The following is an 18118-nucleotide window of genomic DNA, read 5'->3' on the forward strand; positions in this document are numbered from 1 at the left end:
GTGTGTTTATTTTATTTTGTTCTTCTTGGGGCCACTGGCAGCTCTGGCCTGGGGAGAGAGGCTGGTCAGCTGGCTGGGCTGGGCTGGGCTGGGCGGCTATTTAAAGCCACCGGCCAGGCTGAAGAGAGCCTTAATACTCCCACTGCTTACTGCCCCACAGACACGAGGCTGCAGCATCATTACAGAAATGTCACCCAGCATGAGGAGAGCAGATAGGGGGACATGGAGAGAGGGGGGTGGAGAGAGGAAGAGAGAGAGAGAGAGAGAGAGAGAGAGAGAGAGAGAGAGAGAGAGAGAGAGAGAGAGAGAGGGGAGAGATGGAGACAAAGAGTGGAGGAGGAAATGACAGAAAGTGAGAAGGAGAAAGGAGAGAAAGACACGAAACGATAGGACTGAGAGAGAGAGAGACTGGATGACATGGTGAGAGAGGGAATGATGAAGTGAGAGAAGCACAGGGGAAGAGGGAGAGTCAAGAGGAACAGAGTGAGGGTCAGAGAGAGAGAGAGAGAGAGAGAGAGAAAATGTGAAAATACAGAGAAAGAGAAAGGGAAAGTGAGTTAGGAAAAAACATGAGAAAGGCCAGTTGGAGAAGGCTGGCGGGAGCAGAACTGGAGAGGGGGATGGGAGCTGGAGGAGAGAGAGAGAGAGAGAGAGAGAGAATAGCCATTCATGCACACACCAGTCTTCTATCCCACATTCTCTTCTTCATTCTTTTGTTTGTATCCTTCTGCTTAACTGAGTCACAAGATGTATGGTACGCGCACAACTGTGTGTGTGTGTGTGTGTGTGTGTGTGTGTGTGTGGTAGAGATGTATGGCACATGTATGGCACATGTGTGTGTGTGTGTGTGTGTGCGTGTGTATCAATGTACCTCTGTATGTATATGAATATCATATCTATAAATGCTGCATCTCAGGGTCATAGTCTATTTGTTACTATGGGGTCTAGTGGGAGATTATGTTGTGGCTGAAATGTGTGCACATTGCTGAATGTGTGTGATAATACAACTCTGTGTGTGTGTGTGTGTGTGTGTGTGTGTGTCTCTAACACAAATCAAGCTGCATGCGTGTTCATGCGTGTGTTAATATCAACAAAAAGCACCCAGTCAACCAGCAAATGACATCAGCCATGTTGAATTAAAAATGGCAACGATAACAGCAAAAGTCAAAGTCAAAGTCAAAGTCTGCTTTATTGTCGATTTCTTCACATGCCAAGACATACAAAGAGATCGAAATTACGTTTCTCACTATCCCACGGTGAAGACAAGACATATTTTACCAATTAAGTCCACAGACAAACATAACATTCAAGTAAACAATAAAAAGTAAATAAGAAGGCACGTACAATGAAGAAATAAGAGCAGCAAAATTGGGTTGAAATTGTGCAATTGTACATAGACAGTCAATATAATATAGTGCAAAGTCAGGCCAATAAATGACTGAGGTAGTTCTGTTTGACCTACAGTAAGTAAGCAAGTGGCATAGTGGTGCAAGTTATGTAAGAGCAGCAGAAGTGTTGTGTTTTCAGGACAACAGGACAACAACAAGTTGCAAATTGTGCAAAGTGTGCAAGTGTACAAGTGGAGTAGTGCAAGTGGAGTAGTGTAAGGCAGCCATTGTGGGTCGTCCAAAGACCACAGGGACCACAGTGCTGGCAGAGGATTTTCAATCTCAGATTTGACCATACTTTCTCGTCCAGTTGCTCAAACACGCATGCACGCACACACGCACGCACACACACACACAGTTAGTGCTGATCGTGTCGCACTCTAAGAGAGGGGCACAAGGTGAGGCACTTTCCACAGCACGCTGATGGCGGCTTAGGGGGCGAAATGCCTTCCATTTGGTCAGATGAACAAAGACTTACTAAGAGCAAACTCTTGAGAGTGTGGTTTCCTACTCTACTCTCCACCGCACACCAGCACACATCAGCACCGCCAAACAGCAACACCAAACAGCAACACCACACAGAATCCCTCAGACAAAGGCATTGAATATCATGATCATCCCAAAGTTTCAACTACACATGTCAGAAGACCAAAATACCAAAGCCATTTGGTCATCTCAGTGTGGTAGCAAATGTGAATTGTGAAAATATCAGCATTGGCTCATGGATGTTCTCCTGCCTTAGCAGCCTGCCCTGCCTGCCCAAACAGTGGCCCCTCAACTGGACAACACCACGCCCTGCATCCTAGACCACTTCATTTATTGTTTATAAAATGATACATCAATACAATGTTATGTACAAAATCTATTACACCTTGTGCTGAATTTGACACAATTCTCCTTATGATCCTCTAGGTGCCTGTTAGTCGGTTGCCCTGCACAGTCCTGGCTGTGTGCACATACTCTCTCAAGAAAAGTGCTTTCGACCCTAGGCTTTCATAAACATGGTGTGCTTGGCCCGGCCGTGCTGCACTGCACAGGGGCATGCTCAATGTCAACGATGCTGCTTAAAGGTCATGGAAGTTAGGATCTAGAGCTCAAATACGAGTAACATTACGCCAGAAACGGGGACAACACCTTTAAGGGACAACTAAATGACCAGAAACAGAAACGAGACAACTTCTTTAAGGGAAATCTAAATGACTTGAAGATTTCAGGTTTTTGGATGGTAGCCTAAATCATTTAAAAATAGTTGGATTATAACAACAGTCCAATTAATTTGTCAATAAACACACGAAAATGTGTGAGCTAGCCAATGTGAAGATAAATAACAAAAAAATCTCTACTCCAACCACTCCATTTTTCAATCCCATCTGAATCCCAGGAAATAAATCCAGCCTTATGAACGGAATAACAGAAGGGAAAAGGTTCTACGATTACGAAACAACCTGGCTTATTTATACTTGACCAGATCTGACGAGCACCCTCTTACACTACAGGCTTATGAAAAAGAAAACAAATATGAAAAAACAAGAGATAGAGATAGAGAGATAGAGAGAGAAAAGAGAGAACAAAAGTGTTTGCGAGAGAGGGTGACAGGGAGAGACAAAAAACAAGAGAGTTGGAGGGGAAGAGAAAGAAAGAAAGAGAGAAATACAGTGAGAGTGAAGAGAGAGAGAAATACAGTGAGAGTGAAGAGAGAGAGAGAAATACAGTGAGAGAGAAGAGAGGTGAAGAGAGAGAGAAATACAGTGAGAGAGAGTGTACGAGGGATAAAGATAGAGGGATAGAGTGAGAGGGAGAGGGAAAGAGAGAGAGAGTGGTCTGATTTCTCTCCAGGGCTGGGATTATAGAGGCCAGATCCATCTCTTCCTGCACATGTAAATTACATAAATGCAGTCGCCACGGAGCTGCCCTGCTCACTGTCCCCAGTGCAACCCAACTAAGCCCCCCTCCTCCCCACACACACACACACACACACACACACACACACACCAACAACCGATGCAGATTCACTGAGATACACTTAACTCAGGTGTGGAAGATTTCTTACTTGTTTGTTTAGTTAGCTTTTTTTGTTAATTATACCTTAATTACAGCCCTTCATAGCACTATCTCAGAATGTATCACTTTGAACATAACACACCTTTTAGCTAGAACAGAATTGATGCAACATCACAAATAACCATCAGTCACTGTCATCGGCAAATGTCTTATTAATTGCTGATAGACCGATACTAGTACACAGGGCAATTATTGGCCAATAACGAAGTAACCGATCGATATGGGTCCATCCTGTCAGGAATACTGAGAGGTGAGGCCTTTTTATGGAGGCAGCCTGCTATGAGTGTACTCAGTGTAGACCACCTGTTTACTGTTCTGTGTCTGCCACTGTTTATGTTCTTCTGTATCTGTAGCATTCTGTTTCTGTTTGGTGTGACTGAGTTAGCGAGTGAGTGTGTGAGTGACTGAGTGAGAGGGTGAGTGTGTGAGTGAGTGAGTTAGCGAGTGAGTGTGTGAGCGAGCGAGCGAGTGACTGAGTGAGTGAGCGGGTGAGTGTGTGAGTGATTGAGAGAATGTGTGAGTGTGTGAGTGAGCGGGTGAGTGTGTGAGTGACTGAGTGAGTGTGTGAGTGAGCAGGAGAGTGTGTGAGTGACTGAGTGAGAGGGTGAGTGAGTGAGTGAGTGAGCGAGTGTCTGAGTGAGAGGGTGAGTGAGCGAGTATGTGAGTGACTGAGTGAGCGAGTGAGTGTGTGAGTGACTGAGTAAACAGTCCACAGCAGTCATGTAAGTCTTCCACTGTAACATTCCACTTTCCCCGCACACACACTGAGCCGCCCGCTTGGACGGAACAGCTGTTATGTAACATGTGGCTGCCTAGATGATGTTCTCTGATTCACACAGGAAGCGCACTCACTTCTGACAAGGAGGGGGGGGGGGGGGGGTCTGCCCTCACACAAAACTGAGGTGTGACCTTTGACACTTCAACCCTCTGCCCATCATAGCCTACACATCGACATACACACACACACACACATGCACTGCATGCCCTAGAACACTACATCTGAACACGTGAATTTCCTGAATGACAGAAGTGTTGACAACCAAGCCAAAATTCGACGCCTACAAAGAAATACACTATACAAAAAGGTTACAGATTTTTGCTACAGCATTTGATGACATCGACTAGGCTACACGATTTTACGAAAATTTGAGCGAGCATATAGCCTACTCTGTGTCATTGACACCACTGCGCTCATTTGAAAAATACTCGCAGCTAGCCTATAGATGCTGTGCCTACCTTACAGAAGTCCACTTACAAATAGGCTATATAAACTGAGACTATAGGCTGCTGCTACACCTTGCAATTCCACATTTTAACAATCCTAACCCTAACCCTACAGGCCAGACTATATTTTTCAGCACTTTTTTTGTTCAGAATACTCGGAATCCACGCGCTCCAGAACAAGGAAAGACCGATATAAGCTAAATGCAATAACATATTGCGATAAAAGAACGTTATGGCAAGTAGCCTAGTCATCAGTATATTCTGCGCTTTTCTGCCGTAGATTTCTGTTTGCTGTCCTGACATGGCTTTTCTGACAGCAGAAAAGCAACGCTGTCACGCAACAACCGAATACGTTGAAGGCTGGATCTGACATTGCGTCTTTAAAATGAAGTGTTTATGATATGCCTATCCGTAGTTAAAAAAAAATAAACATAATGAGAGTCACTGGGTTACAATGACTATTAGGCTACGCATATAAAATAGGACAGCTGTTAGACTAGCCTGAGCTATGGGGAAAATGTATGCAGGGCATACCAGTGCTCGCAAGCAGCCACGTCTTCCACCACTCAACTCAGAAACAGGCTGAATAAGCGCATTTGCATGCAAGAAAATCGACTTTACCAGCATCAACACCAAAGAGTAAAGCCTGTATAAAAATAATATAAAACAAGAAGACAGCGAGCTAAATACAAAAGGCGATATGCCTACCGTTTTTATTTTTCACTCGGAGACCGAGAGGTGGATTCCAGCTCTGGCCGTCAAATTACAGTAATCCAATGGTTTAATCCTTGTCTTGTGAGCATTAACGTCACTTCCGCGTTTTCTCGACCATACACCTGTAACGCCTGTCGTACTCAGTGAGATCCTATAAATAGCCTAAATGTGATCACGCTGTATCGCATTCGCATCGCAAACGGGGTACCCATCTAAGTGCGTGGGTCGTTCAATTTTCATGGAGCCCTGGCTCATCTCTTCGCATTATAGGCTACTAGACCGTTTATTTGAACAGTGTAGTGTAGACGTGCTAAAAGATGGAGCTAAGATAAAGCTAAACTGAACACCTGATGCAAATACTAAAAGTGGAGATGACCGTCAAACAGTGTAGTTATCGATGGAGAGCAGCATTCTTGGCGGATTCTGGGAATAAGGGCGGGTCGATACTTCATGCCGCGAGGCCATATCCTCTGGACCAATGAACATGAACTTTGGCAGAAGGCACCGAAACTTCTCAGCAGAGTAGCCTAGGCATGATCCTTTGACCATTTATCCTGTTGATGATTTAGGCCTATAACTACTTGATCACTAGGCTAGTGTCGAATGGAAATGCTAATGTTTTCAAGTGAAGAGTCACTAAAATTTCTAAATAGGCTATGTTCTATTCCCCGAATGACCCATTAGCCAAGAAGACTTTGCTAGGCTACTCCAAAAGTTTCTCCTTCAGGTGAAAGGTGGGATAATATTGCCACATATGATTAGAAAGACAAACAAACTGCAAAACGCCTTTCAGAAAACCCAGAATGACAGGGCGAGGCTGGCTAGGTTAATCATTTAATACTTAGGCTAAGTGAACATTTTATTTGTCTAATATCCATTCGCCTTTTCCTATGCATCTTGAGACTAGTATGAAAATAAGCTTAATGCTTAGCGTATGAAAATACTGGCCCCAAACATGAGGTTGCAGAATGCTAAAATAAAATGCAGTAGGCCTATGTACCTTATAAATACATTTTACTTAGGCCTAATTATTTACTTACAAGATTCTTATTTTGAAAGCTCTATTGCTGAACATTTTACTAAGGATTTCAATTAAGCTACTTTTCACCCAGGATCATTTTTATTTTTCAGTGAACAGACATTCTGTAGCCAACTACTTGTTCCTTTAGCTAAACCAAGTCCCTTATCTAACCCAACGAGATGCGTCTTTTGAAACGTTTTTCAGTGGGACAATACTGGCTCCTTGTGGCCTGATGCCACAACTAACCCACGGGACTACTGGAGTTTTTTCCATGTCGTTTTATTTTTTATTTGTTTATTTTTTATTTTGAATCTTTGAACTGCATCTTTTGTTTCCGTAAAGCCACAACTATATTATTATTATTATTATTATTATTATTATTTAAAATAATTATTTAGATTAGATCCTTTTATTAATCTTTTACAGGAAATGACACTCACAGCAGCTTCAAGACAGACATAACACCACACATTTACTGAAATATATCCCCTAATAAGTTCAACATTTTGGACAATGAGTGTCATCCACTCCACAGCACTATTACAAAGCTTGATCAGCTGGAGACTTCGCTCACAGCCTTGCACAACAGACAGACTGAGGAAGTAATTTGTCGCCAGGGCCATTGAACTGTTAAATGCTTCACTTAAGGGAAGAGGAGAGAGAGACTTTTCCGCATAGTCTGTCTGCCTCTCCACCCTCTCCATGTTTGTGTACTGTCTGTCCACTAGCCACTTTTAGCACTGTCTTACTGCTTCACTGTTTGCGTGCTATATTAGCACATATGCATAACCCCTCCCTCCATCCCACAGCCAGATTGTGGCCACACTTATACCTTTACTTAATATTTTTTTATATTACCTTGCCTACTCTCTTATATGTCCATATATATTTCATGCTGGTCTCTAGACTTTATTCTTGCACACTGTTGGACTTACTCATTTGCACCATCACCATGACACTCACTCTCACAGAGCACCTTACCTTATGCACAGAGAATCACAGGCTCAGTCCCTGCCTCAGTCATTGCAAGCATCTCATGCTTAATCACCCACTATGTGGACACTCTTTTAGACTTGATTTAGTGTTATTTAGTATAATTTGTAATTTAGTATATTCTTTATTTTCTATTGTCCTTATTAGTTTTGTTTTTTTATATGATATATTTTTAATTACTTTTTCTGCTGTTAGTGAATGTTGTGTGTGATGTCTGTATGCTACTGAGACTTTGAATTTCCCCTTAGGGATAAATAAAGTATCTATCTATCTATCTATGTATCTATTTATCTATCTATCTAAATACAACAAATATAAATAAAGGAAAGTTATTTTGTGCATTTTTTTTGGCTGATGCGTGAGGGCTCCATCTCCTCTCTGCTGCCCCTCTCTGCTCGGCTAAAAACTCTTAAAAATGAGAACAAATGAATACCCCACCACATTTAAAGAAATAATGTTGTGATGTTGTGGAAAACAATGTATTTGCTAACTTGAAACATGAAAATCTACAGTAAATAGAATGAAACAGCATTCCTTTGGACTGATGTTTCTGTAAAAACTTTATTTATGAGACACTTAATTTTGTCAAATATTTACAATAAGTCAGATCCTCCCCACTGTGTTGTGCTCCTTGAATCCTCTGCAAAAGCACATCATATTATATTTAAAAGTAAATGTGGCAGGATTATATGTGACAGGAATTTAAACAATTAGGAAAGCAAAAAGTATGAAATACAAAAAGTACAGTATTTACAATTAATTTAGAAATCAGAAACATATGCTTCACATTATTACTGGCAGTGGGGACATGTGAAATATTAAAATATATAAATTATTTGTAATTAGTTCAGATATATGAAACATTTACAAAACAAAAGATGTTAAAGGAACTCACGTAACCCCGGTTCTCTGATAGCACGAGTGAGGTATCTCACTATGGGACACGCCCCCTCGCGAGTTCCCCAGAAGCCATTATTTCATTACGCCAGCCACCATTGGCTGGACGACTGACGTATGCGACGTGGAGGAGGTACTTCCTCCTCCCTTATATTCTACGGCGCAACGTCATTGCTTCAGTCTAGCTAACCCCTTAGTCGTATAGGCCAGGGCAATAGCCACCACAATCCATTGTGATAGACGCTGCTTAGTGAGCGGTCTACCCAGATGTGACTTTGCACAAGACACAAACAGCTGTTCCGTTTTCCTTAACTCCGCTGTTTTGTCCACGTACGCACGCAACGCCCTGGCCGGACAGAGCGCATTCAGCCGCTCCTGCTCCGGGGAGGCGAAAGCCGGTGGGTTAAACGCAAATAGTTCAATCGGCCGACACGACAGTGACGGGCTGAAAACCTTCGGAATGAACGCTGGGTTGGGTTTTAATACAACCCTCGAGTCACCCGGGAAAAATTGCATACAGGCTGTATTCACAGATAGGGCATGAATATCGCTTACGCGTTTAGCCGTAGCCAAAGCCACCAACAAGACAGAACATCCAAAACCATCGGCAGATCCCATGAAGGGGCCAGTGGTTTAGAAACCGGGCGGAGGCGTCGAGCCCCTTTCATAAATTGACGTATGAGAGGGTGCTGGCCCGCTGTTTTGTCCCCAAAGCCTACATGGCAGGCCGAGATGGCAGCCAGGTAAACTTTGACAGTGGAGAAGGACTTGTTTTTATCCAGTAAGTCTTGCAGAAACGTAAGGATAACATCCACAGAGCACTGGAAGGCTATCGTCCCTGTTTTAATACACCAGTCATTAAATACACGCCATTTGCTATCATACAACGTCCTAGTTGATGACGCCCTAGCGCTCTGAATGGTCGCTATGACATTGCAGGGCAGTCCTGCAGCTGTCAGATTCAGCCTTTCACGGGCCAGCCCCAGAGGGCCAGGCGCTCTGGATGAGGGTGAAATATTTCCCCGTTCGCTTGGGACAGCAGGTCCCTGCGGGGGGGGCAGCGGCCACGGTGGGGAGTGGAGTAACGGGATTATTTCTGCTAGCCAGGGTTTCCCTGGCCAGCGCTGGGCTACGAGAATGAGTGAGAGGCTCTGTTCCCGCACCCTGGCGAGCGTTGGAGTGATCAGTTCCAACGGAGGGAAGGCATAGAGCAGGACGTGTGGCCACTGGTGTGCCAAAGCATCTATCCCTAACGTGGCTTTCTGATCGCGCAGGGAGAAAAACACCGGACATTGCGCATTCTCCTCTGAGGCGAATAAGTCCACTTTCGCTCGACCCGTTCGCAACCAGATTTGAGCCACCACATCGCTGTGGAGTTTCCAGTCTCCGTAGCGGGGGTTGCCCCTGGATAATAAATCTGCACCCAAATTCAATACACCGGGGACGTGTGTGGCTTTCAACGACAGGAGCCGTGTGCTGCTCCATAAGATCAGTCTGTGTGCCAACGTGTGCATATGACGAGACCTCAGTCCCCCCTGCTTGTTGACATAAGCCACCACAGTGGTGTTGTCTGTTCTGACCAAGACATGATGCCCTCTCAGGATGGGCAGAAAATGTCTGAGTGCGAGCCAAACCGCCATCAGTTCTAGACGGTTTATGTGCAAAGATTGCATGTGTGAGTCCCACACCCCGTTTATCGACCTGCCCTCGTGGGTAGCTCCCCAGCCGCTCAGCGAGGCATCCGTCGTCACTACTTTCCTGTGTAGGACAGCACCCATCGTAGTTCCCTCTGTGAGGAAGAGTGGGCGTTTCCAGGGCCTTAGCGCAGCGCAGCAGGCTGCTGAGATTGCGACAGGGCGATGGCAGTGGCGCGAGGGATTCAATCCCAGCGACGCCACCCATCGCTGAACAGCCCTCATGTATAAACGGCCGAGGGGAACGACCACCAAGGCTGACGCCATGAGGCCCAGGAGTCTGAGGCAGACCCTGAATTTCACAGTAGCCCCCCTGCGGAAAAGCGCGAGGCATGCACGGAACGCTTTGACTCGTTCCGCTGACAGGCGCGCTCTGAATGAGACGGAGTTTAGAGACAGCCCTATGAAGGTGGTGATCTGACACGGGCGCAGCACGCTTTTCTCCCAGTTTATTCTGAAGCCTAGTAACAACAGGTGCTCCGTTAGGAGAGCCGTGTGCTGCTGCGCTTCCTGGTATGAGTGCGCGGCCACCAGCCAGTCGTCGATAAAAGTAGCCAGACGTAAACCTCTTTCCCGGAGCGGCGCGATAGCCGCTTCGGTGACCTTGACGAAGACTCTGGGGCTGAGCGCAAGGCCAAATGGGAGGGCAAGCCACTCGTAGGCCACACCTTGAAAGGCAAACCTGAGGAACTTTCTGTGGGGCGAATAGATCGGGACGTGTAGGAACGCATCGGTCAGATCCACTGAGGTGTACCAATCGCCCGGGCGCACGAAGCGCATTAATGCGTCGTTGGTTAGCATCCTGAACCTGTACTTTCTTAGGTATCTGTTCAGTGCACGCAGGTCCAATATCGGGCGCAAGCCCCCCCCTTTCTTTGGGACCAGAAAATACCTCGAGTAAAAACCGTGACGGCTTTGCTCGATGGGGACTACCCTGATCGCTTGTTTGTTTAACAGGGAAATTATTTCCCCCTGTAGAACACGGGCAGATTCCCCTGTAGCGTGGGATTGTACAATCCCATTGGGGGTGTAGCGAACTGTAGGCGGTAGCCTTTCGCTATAATCTTTATTATCCAGTCTGACTTCACGTGCATCCGCCAGTACTGGATGCGCTCGGTCAGTGGCGAAATGACGCCATCTAGTGGCGCTAACTGGCGCGACCGAGCTGGCGTGGGCTGCAACGCTAGCGTGCTTATGTTGCCCATCGCCCCCGGTGGAGCTTAGGCTCCGCCTGGTTGCGTGATTAGGGAGTGATTGCACGCCATTGCCACTGAACATGGCTCGTGACTTTTTGCGAGAGCTTTTTTGTTCATTTGACAATTTTTTGCATTCTTTTGACGGATACGCCCTCGGCCCTCGGCCTGGCTGCGCACCGAAACATTTATTTTTGAAGGGGGGCACTGGTGTGTGCATGTGAGACTCTGTTGGGGCTCGAACTGGCACTCCAGGTCTCTTCTCCGCTTCAGTGGGCTGTGAACTGCGAGCGCCTCTGTGGCCTCTGCACGCCTCTTGGGGGGCAGTGAACATGCCTCTTTGAACAGGCCCAGGAACGGGCCGGTGTGAGTCGAGGAGGGGGGAGCGTCTGGCTGGACCCGCCCCCCCTCGCCTGCAAGGCGCGTACTAGGCGCGCTTCTTCTTCCTCGCTCCCTGCGCGGGTGGGGGGTTTTGCTGACCTCCCTGTGTCGCGTTAGGGTTAAAGGGCTTTTTAACCCAGGCACCTTTGAGTTCGGGGGTCTTACCAAGGCTCTGAGTGGCAGTCTGGGTCGGGAGCTGACGTCTTGGTATCCGGTACTGCGGCGGGCGTCCCGCTGCCTCGGAGAACGTCTGTCTGGGTGCTTTGGGAGCGGGGGCTTGTGCCTTTCTGAGGAGGCACAGCTGCAGCGCTTCACCGTCCCGTTTCTTTTCCTCACACCGCTTTTGCATAGTGGCCACGGCTGGTCCAAAGAGGCCTTTGGGGTCCACGGGCACATCTAGCAGCTGGGTCTTCTCCTTGTGGGAGAGGCTGGAGAGGTTGAGCCAGCGAGCTCTCTCTTGAGAGACCATGAGGGCCATAGCCCGTCCCGCCGTTTGCACCGGCAACTCTGTTTGCAAACTTCCCCCAGTTTCACACCAGTTATTCCCACATGCGATGACATTTTCACTGGGAATTTATTTCCCCCCGGAATTTATTTTGCCCATGCACATGAACGCACCATAGGTTTCCTTTATGTAGCCCAGGGGTCTCAAACTCAAATGAGCTGGGGGCCAATTCTGCCAACGTCATCTGATTGGAGGGCCGGCTATTTCTGAAAATGCAATGTTCTTTTTTTCAAATACCACACAAAACTGCAAACAGAAAGTGCAAGTGTTTTTATCTAGTTTTAGACACCTGTGCTAGCAACCTTAGCTTATAAATAAAATAATGATAAAATAAATATTAATACAAATTATAAAACAAATGAAAAGCATAAAAACAGGTATGTGTGTTTCACACCAAATAAAAATATTTTCCTCATATAACTTTTTTAAACCTGGCAAACTATAGGTGTCAGGGTTAAGAAAGCAACACCATTGGATTTTTATATCAAAATTTCAAAAGGCCATGGCTTGAAAGTGTTCAGAGATAAAGTCCCACTGTAAATGTAAAAATCTTTGAGTAAAACAAAAGTTTATGAAGGGGGTAAATTTACCCATCTAATTTGCCACTGGATGGCAAGCACCTCAAATTATGCACCTTTCAATAAATACTGGATGAACATATGAGCAGGTTTACTCTACTTTTTTCATATTACCCACATAACAAATTACCAGGAAAACACCTAAGATGTATACCAACACCTAAGATGTATATGGTTTCTAAACCACAAGGCCTACAATAAAGTATTCTGGTTAAATCAGTTCCTATCGCGGGTAATCTGAGTACCCAGAAGTTCGCATCATATTGCGGGTGACTTTGTAGTTTAGAGCCCTATTTCTACTAGCCCTGCTGTCTGTACCACGTCCATTACGGACACTATCATCACGATTACCACTGCAACCTCCAAGCTATGTTGGGCAGAGGGTCGAAATAAGCATGGTATGCTTAGTGGACACCGTCGTATACACGCAGACGCACCTCCATTCAACAGACGATCGATCATAATCTCCAAAAGGATATTCTCCTTCAGATTTAGAATAGGTGAATAACATAGCCTACCTAAGACTTCATCACACGTAAACGTTTTTCAACATTTGGTGTAGGCCTATTTCTGCTTAATTTCTGCTTCAATTTATGCAACACTATGGCCTGCATCGCTTCCGCGTCATTACAAATGCACGTCTTTGTGTTTCACGCGTGTAAAGTATTTCCTGAAAACTTTGCGCAGCGATTTTGGGTTTGAATGAAGCTCTGGATGTCTAGCACATAGTGGAGCAGAGTACAAATGAGATTTGTCACCATACTTGGAACTATTGTCTATTTTAATCAGTATCGTTGTTTGTCACAATTAAAAAGTCTCATGGGCCGGATTACATTATTATTTTGACATACGTCACCGGCCGGATTTGGCCCGCGGGCCGGGTGTTTGAGACCCCTGATGTAGCCTATGCTGATTGCTGTGTGCATGGGATTGACGTATGTGCAGGTTAGAAATTTGACTGAAATTGCATAAAATCGGGTTGTTTTAACTAATATTATTCTGCAAGATGGGGTTTTGTCCACTGCATTTAAGTTCCCTGTTATAGACTAACTTGCCATATTAAAAATTCCCAGTTTATTCCCATTAATTCCCTTTAATTTCCGTATATTCCCGTTAATTCCCATGGTAAGTTTCCAACTTTGAAAATTCTCGGAATTTTGCAACCTTAGTTGCAAACAGTGTGAATGCATGTATTTTTTACCCGTCTCATGTATGACCCTCGCAGCATGCCTTGTCCACCCCTTCTCTGGCTGTGGGACCTCTGTCTTCCTCACGCTCTTCAGGATCCTGTTTTGGTCCTTATAGGGTGGCCACCATGTAAAGCCATCCATGAACCAGGACTTGGCCACAGGTCCGGTGTTCCCTTCCTCTACAAATTCCACAATCAGGAACATCTCGCCGTGTTGTCTGCATCCCCAGAGGGCCACACCAAATGCGAGATACAATGAGTCACGATTGATTGAAGAGGTGTCTTTAAAAATTTTGCTTGTTTAGTTAAAAAAAAAAAAAAAAAGGGAAAATCTCTGATTTAATTTATATGTCTTTACCATGTAACAGGGGGATGCTAACAGAAGTTCTTCCGATAAGTATCACAAACGCCTTTCTGTCTATATCTTCTAATTGGCATGTTTTTATGATCTCAGACATACGACAAACTTCATAAATGTTAAGTGACGACGACAGCGGGTAATCAAAAAAAGGTTTGTGCTCTTCAAACTCTGTATATGCTACAAACACAGTGTTTAGGTGGAGAATATTTTTGACCCTCTTTACTTTGCCTTCCAAATAAAAATAACTGTTGGCCTCGTCAGTCTTCAGTGTGAATGCCGGTGCTTGTATGGTTTTGTACTGTGCTGCATGTTCAAAATTTGGTGGAACAGGACCAGATCCATGTTCCTTGCTTAATTTGTTTTTTTTTTTTACATGTGTGAGCTTGAAATGGGCTCTCTGACAGTCTTTTTATTATTTGGCTGATCGGCCTGCCAGGTTTCCTGATCAACCTCTTGATCTTGCCCAGATGGTTCTCATATTGAAAGGCACTGGGTGCCATGCATCTTCACATCTTGTGCCAGGTGGGTGACATTGTGGACATTGTAGGTTAGAAACTTTGCTCCATACAACTCGTTGAAATGAGAGACAAAGAGACACAAAATGTCATTTGCAAAGTCGGTGTAGTGTCCTGTCAGACTTGCATCACTCAAAATGAAAATGCCAACAAACAGTAGAAGGAAGTTGTTGTATACTTGAGTGCACACAATGTCTTTAAGTACTGCTGGCCCAGTGTAAAGCAAAAATTGCCTAAATTCTGTCGCTTTCCATCTGTCAATGTCCTGTAGACGTCTTGGCCTCCGAGCAAATTCTGATGGCACATGACACTGAAGTCCCACCAGCCTCTCTGACAAACATGTCACCTGTGACCCTGACAATCGACAGAGAACTGGGCCAAAACGAAGCCACAGGAGCAGAAGGCGGCGGACAACACCCACCAGATGCATGTAGGCACACCAGATGCATGTAGGCCCACCAGATGCATGTAGGCCAGAGGAAATCCAGTGACCATCCCTACACTGTAAAAAGTTTAACGTAAAATTTACAGCAACTTGCTGGCAGCAAATAACCAGCAAGTTGCTGTATTTCACTCTACAGTACACCTACTGTATATGAAATTACAGTACCTATGCCTGATACTGTAAATGCTAGTAGTACTACCAGTGCTGTAATGTATACAGTATTGAATTGTCTACCGTATTTTTAATCACAGTACTTATGGATCATACTGTAACTAAGTACAGTAGTAATACCAGTGCTGTAATATTATATACAGTAATTTTGGGATTCATATCCTGCTTTATCAGACAACACGGCGAGATGTTCCTGATTGTGGAATTTGTAGAGGAAGGGAACACCGGACCTGTGGCCAAGTCCTGGTTCAAGGATGGCTTTACATGGTGGCCACCCTATAAGGACCAAAACAGGATCCTGAAGAGTGTGAGGAAGACAGAGGTCCCACAGCCAGAGAAGGGGTGGACAAGGCATGCTGCGAGAGTCATACATGAGATGGGTAAAAAATACATGCATTCACACTGTTTTTATGTCTATGACCACACAACAAAACATGCAACTGTGGCTTGGCGTCCATCAAAAGCTCCATTTGAAATGTATGTTTTGTTTTATTAGAATCATTTGACACCATTTTAGCTCAGTGGAAGCGGTCATGCTACACCTCTGATGTTCAATCAGATCATGAAATCACAAAAAGACAGCGAAAGTGAGTTCTGGCTAAAATTTTGTGCAGATTCTGTGTTCTGGAATTTCAAAGAAATGTAATCTTAATTTATTCTAATCTTGTAGACGAAAATCCTATTCTTCATCAGAAGAGAAGAGCCCAGACCGCGGGCCACCAAAACAAAAAAGACTGGCTGGTGCGCCAGCGGTCCCCTCGCCCCCACCGAGGGAAAGAAATGGTGTGTACAGTACTCATTGTCATGTGAATATAGCCAGCCTAAATTCAAACATCCTACTAATATTCAGTGCACCATTTTAAATAGTTGATATTTTTTATGCATCTTTCTGCTTATATTGTATGTAACTCCTTTCAGGAACCACATCCCGGAGCCAAACCGGTATAGACTGGGCAGTCACTGCAAATAACACCCGTATGTATATACTTTACATTTATAAAAGTTGTTCTCAATAGAGTTATTTAGAAAACACCTTCACTCTTCATGTTCTTAGCCATCCATCATCAGCCACAACATACAGTATGCAGGAGTGGTCAACCAACATCATTCAATGTGATTTCTTCTGGAATAGAAACACTGTATTGTAGACAATAAATTACACAACAGTTATCTTTGCTCAAATTACTTATTAATTTCTGATAGGACGACAGGCATCCCATGAGTGGGAATATCCTAGGACATTCCCTCCCGGCATCACTGTCAATGTAACTGTAAATATCCATCTTCTGACTAAAAGAAAATCTCACTTTTCTGTATAACAGCATTGGATGCAAGACCCCAAGAGCATCCCAACCGGCCACTTCCCAATCGAAGCATGCGTAAGTCATAAGCATTGATATGGAACGGTGATTAAACTTTTTTTTTTTTTATTAGATGTAGTTGAAAAAGAGTATTTCTTCTCTCCGGGTGATAAATGTAAATATCTGTCTTCTGACTAAAAGAAAACAAATGTTTAACTTCAAATTTTCTGTATAACAGCATTAGATGTCACACCCCCTGACCGTCCCAACTGGTCACTTCCACATCAAAGCATACGTAAGTCATAAGAGAAACAAATGACATAGGAACTGGAATAGAAACACTGCATTGTTAAAGTATATCAATTATGCTAAGTGAGGGGGTTACAAAGATTACTGGTAGTGGTGGTAGAGTTGTCATATTGTAACCGAGCTTTAGCACTTATTACTATATTATAATAATTCGTTAGTCAGAAGTTGTTGAGAACAGTTTACTGCACTTAGTCATCATCTGTAACACAGTATCCAGAATAGCGCTCTCTACCGCGAGAGCAGGAATATATCATTTCACTACGGAAAGCCCCGAGGGGATAATACATTCATTATGATACCAGTCTGTTACATACGTCCCCCCCCCAAGAGTAAACGTCCTCGTTTACAAAAGAACAACCACTAACAGTGTAGGTATAAAGCAACTCCACATAGAAAACACCCATGCAGAAAATATTCCAGGTAATCCCTGAAAATGTAAACAGCATACTAATCAACATATAGGTCAGATATGCAGTAGGTACAGTATGCATCCAGACATGGTATTGTATTCCACACACACTTAACCAAAACAACAAGATATGTCCCCATGTTTTTTTCTCTTTTTTTTTTTTTTTTTTTTTTTTACAATCTCAACGGAAAGTAAAACACCGTCGACCAGAACTGCAATTCTCACATACTCAGTAGACAACAAAATCACTGAAATGTCCAGGGGCCTTTAGTGCTCTCCCTTGCCGACTCCTGGTAGGGCCTGGCGGTGCAGTGTGCTCTGCCGAACACGGCCACTCAGCTGCATCAGACAGTCCATCGTGATCCGGGCCCGAAAACACAATCCCAGAAGAACAAGGGACCGGGGGCAAAGGAGGACTGGACTTTCGCGGCTGTTCAGGCAGGTGAACTGGCAGTGTATAAGGCCTCAATCTGTCATAATGCACCACCTGCTGTCGCTCATCACAGTCCAAGGGGTTGATGATACGGTAGGTGAGGCCCGGTACATCGCCTGAGTCCAATACCTGCAAGACCTGATAGGGCCCTTTCCAGTGTGGGGCTAATTTCATGCGGCTTTCAACTGGGTTGTTAAAGCCACACCATTGCACCCACCTTGTAAGGTTTGTGTCGGGCTCTCTCGTCATGATAAAGCTTCTGCCGCTCATGAGCATCCTCATTACTCATTCTGGCTCTGCTGAAGGCAGACTCCAGTTTGTCTCGCAATGAGGAGA

At 44.7% G+C, this 18118-nt stretch overlaps 1 protein-coding gene and 1 long non-coding RNA gene across 2 annotated transcripts in view; one reads left to right on the plus strand and one right to left on the minus strand.

Annotated features, from left to right (window-relative positions):
- Positions 1–5781, minus strand: part of si:ch211-45c16.2 (mitogen-activated protein kinase kinase kinase 13) — a 60447-nt gene extending 54666 nt beyond the window's left edge. Inside the window, exon 1 of the mRNA XM_042084508.1 lies at positions 5382–5781. The gene's annotated coding sequence lies outside the window, so the exon portion shown is untranslated. The remainder of the gene's footprint in view (positions 1–5381) is intronic.
- A 9892-nt stretch (positions 5782–15673) lies between these two features.
- On the plus strand, positions 15674–16060 carry LOC121685025. The gene is made up of 3 exons (XR_006023232.1): positions 15674–15710; positions 15827–15917; positions 16001–16060. It is a non-coding gene; the product is annotated as an uncharacterized LOC121685025 (long non-coding RNA).
- Positions 16061–18118: the final 2058 nt, after the last annotated feature.

The sequence above is a fragment of the Alosa sapidissima genome, chromosome 2 (genome assembly GCF_018492685.1).
Source record: "Alosa sapidissima isolate fAloSap1 chromosome 2, fAloSap1.pri, whole genome shotgun sequence".
Taxonomy (NCBI): Eukaryota; Metazoa; Chordata; class Actinopteri; order Clupeiformes; family Clupeidae; genus Alosa; species Alosa sapidissima.